This window comes from Papaver somniferum, chromosome 7 (assembly GCF_003573695.1).
Source record: "Papaver somniferum cultivar HN1 chromosome 7, ASM357369v1, whole genome shotgun sequence".
Lineage (NCBI taxonomy): Eukaryota > Viridiplantae > Streptophyta > Magnoliopsida > Ranunculales > Papaveraceae > Papaver > Papaver somniferum.
Window position 1 is genome coordinate 205,137,156 of NC_039364.1, and position 3,533 is coordinate 205,140,688.

At 41.0% G+C, this 3,533-nt stretch overlaps 1 pseudogene; it reads right to left on the reverse strand.

Moving 5' to 3' along the window:
- Positions 1-2,169, reverse strand: part of LOC113295845 — a 10,293-nt pseudogene extending 8,124 nt beyond the window's left edge.
- Positions 2,170-3,533: the final 1,364 nt, after the last annotated feature.

Sequence of the window (3,533 nt, forward strand, 5' to 3'; positions counted from 1 at the left end):
TATACAGCGGCAACTACAGAATAGGAAACTGCAGCGTGGATAGGTTTATCGCAAGAAATCCCATTATAATCCCTCTTCTATGATTAAATTGAGTGGCTTCGCTCCTATCCTTGAAGTCGAGTTGCGTCGCTCCTACACGAAGGGCAGCTGTTAGCGGAATCAGAGCTCTTGGGTAAGAAGGCAGGAAAAAGTTAACACTAGGCTCAGCGAAAAATGATGGAAAAGGCTACTTGTAGGCGTGTAGGATTTCCGTAACGTAATATGAATGGTTGAATGCTTCCAAAATGGATTTGAATAATGTTCTTTCTTTTATCCTTATTCGACGCTTGTTTTTGAGTTGGTGTAAAAGAGGGCTAAGCCTAAGAATTCCAAGAGTTCGCTTTTTCGTTTTAGCTTGGATACTTCAAGCCAAGATCAGGACGATGGGTGAGAGATAGGGGCTTGCGCGTCGTTATCAGTACCTGTTTTAGAGCGATATAACCTCGTTGTCCGCCTCTTAGTGTCCAGGTCTTTCCCCGTCCCTCTCTCTCGATGTGGTGCCTTTCATTCGGGTTTGTCAACACTTTCTCTCAATGCTGGAAGGTAGGATTTCAGGTCTTTTCCCCAGCTATGAATCTTCATCAATGACATAGTATTAAGAGATACAAACATTTTATATTTGATCTTCGATATGATTATAAATCACTATTTTAGGTATCATACGTCCATCATTATAGAACAACGGAGTTATCGTTCGATCTCACCTCTTTCTGTTCAAGATTCCTGACTTAATGCCCTTTTTTCACAAGACATTTGGTTGAGAAGGATTTGGTAAACCTAGAGATCATATTCTGGTAGAGGGTAAATCTGTTCTTTCTGCTTCTGTGTATGCTTATCTTTTAGCATTCGCATATGCAAAAATGCTGCTTTGAATTACATATTTATATATAGCTAGGCGAAAGAGCAAAAAAGGGAGTGGTTTCAATATAAGTTGCAATAAAAACTACTAGAATTCACTACATGGAACTATGCCCGCTTTGGTTATCTTATCCTAGCATAGCTAACTTTATCGACAGGACCGATCTTTAAGCGTGAAATCGTTTTTTCATCCCCCCGAAAAGTTTATAGTTGCAGAAAGCCTTTCTCGAGGAAGTCCACCCTTTTAGGGTTCCATCGACTCATCAAGGTTAAGTAAGCTGTCTATATCCGTCTGACACCTTGACTTCATCTCCTTAATCGCGTCAATATCAACAGCAGATGAATGATATCTTCTTTCAACGAGGTGGAAATCCTCCCTTTCAAGATAACTAACTGATATTGAGGAACCAGCTAAGCGATCCGCCAAAGGATTCAACTTATTTACCAAGCGCTGATACAGACATGTTACCAACTGAACCAAGATCACCAACTAAGTTTTCCAAGCCTAGAAGAGTCATTCCATTAAATGCACCACAAAATGCTTCATAAACAGAGTTTTAATAAAGAAGTTTACTTAAATAAACTGGCGTTTTCACTTTCAAATAAGTTTCAGCATCTCTAACAGTTCCGAATTAAGCATGGTATGAAATAGATCCACCAGAAGGATTGAATCCTGTTTTGAACTAAGAAATGGGGGTTTTCCAGAGAAGTCAGAGATTAGACTTCTGATCCGGTAATATTTGTAATGGCTCTTTTATTGCTCCTTTTAGCTATAAAGACAGAGATAGCTTTTTACAGTTAGCAAATGAGATTGTAAAAGCTATATCAGTTAGTTTAATCAAGAAGTCAGATGCCCAGAAGGAGTTGTGAGGGAGAACTCTGATTGCTGACGATTTTCAACAGACGAGATCAGATCGTAGAATAGAGAAGGATTTTCTTCTGCTACTGAATCAGAAGTAGCTGCTTAGGTTTCATATAGTTGAATAGGAAAACGAATCCGCAATTAGTGCACATGAAAAAAAAGAGGTTATGTCCGTGAATCAGATCTGGGCTGTTCGGGAGAGTTGTTGCAAGAGGTAGTGAAACTAGTCGAAAGTTGAAGCGGTTGTCAAGGTCCCAAAGAAGCATTTTACGATTCTCCGATCTATGTCATATTCCAAATTCACCGACATTAACCTCCGAAGACATGATCCATAGTAAAGAAGTAGACATGGTACGAATGGGATTGAGAAGGAGGTCTTCCCTTTGTAGGGTGCATGCATTGAACGCCATGTTGGCTCTTTCATCTGCGATGGGGAAGGAAAGCAAGGAACTGATACGCAAAACTGACTGGCAAGCAAAGCACAACGTCCGATCTTGCTTCACCGATCTTGCTTCAATAGGCTTTCTTTCTCTATGTCAGACTGTCGAGATCCCTATCTTTTAAGTAAGTCAAAGCAGTTCAAGCCAAAATGCTACACTCCTTAGTCTGGGATTGATCCCACTAGCCTTAGTTCTTTTCTATATATTCTATTCTTCCTCAACTGACGCACTAGAAGGAAAGACTCCATGGGTTAAGGCATGCTTATTTGCTTGTTGTCTTACTTGCCTGGGCATTCTTGATTCTAGAACCGATAGCACGTGTGTGGTATAACAGAGTATACTAGGGGGTACGAGGATTTATCTGCTTTAACTTACTTTATGAGATTCTTCTTCTGTATCAACTCTGGATTACTAACTACTGGAAAGAGGGTTTTGTCTTGGGGCACCCTGTCTCTAAAAGGGTCTAGAGGTTGACTGGGCCAAGACTTCTGTGATTGAGTAGCTTCCCCCACCTACTTATCGTTCCTTTCCCTGTCCTCTCGGCATAACCGGTTTTCGCTTTTCCTGTTCACGACTCCGACCTTCTTTTATCTTGCTAACGTCTGAACTTGAGAAATGAAAGAAAGCAAGGAGAGCCAACAACGGTTAGAAAGCGCTAGCGGTCTGACTTAGCTTAGGTGCCGTGCCCCATTATATTAAAAGAAAAGTACCAAGCTGGAGATCCAGTTAAAGGGCAGGCTTTTGGTCTTCGGCTACCAATCCACTCCACTCATAAACAGATAGATCAGTAGTTGAGGAATGTATGCTTGCTTTCTTGCTTTACTGCTTTAGTGTCTTGCTTGCTAGCTCTTCAATTTCGCATAGTGAAGGTTGCTAGTTACTAATGTAGGCATTCTTTTATTTTACAATCCGACGGAAGTTGATAGGACTGTGTTGACTGAAGCTCGAGGTGCCTAGCGCTCTTTGCAATTGAATCAGAACTAGAATCCCCTTGCTTATCCGGGTCCGAGGGTTCAAATGCAAGAGAAGGAGCTTCTCTCTTTGTGGTGAATCCAATAGTTACAATTTCCCCGCACAGATGTTCTCGAATACGCCGTTCTCTTTATTAGAAAGCCCTCTTGCTGCTTGAAAAGGAACTCATGACATAAATTGAAACTATTCAATGTCTCGAGTAGGCCAATTGCCTTTCTTACCTTTGCTGGTGCTTGAGTTGGATTAGATGAGGATTGAGGATTAGCAATGATTCTCCAGCAATTTTTAGGTTTTACCTGGCAAGTCTAACTAGATCTTTATCTCTTGCTTGCTTTCATTCTTTTTAGCAACTCGCCAGACTC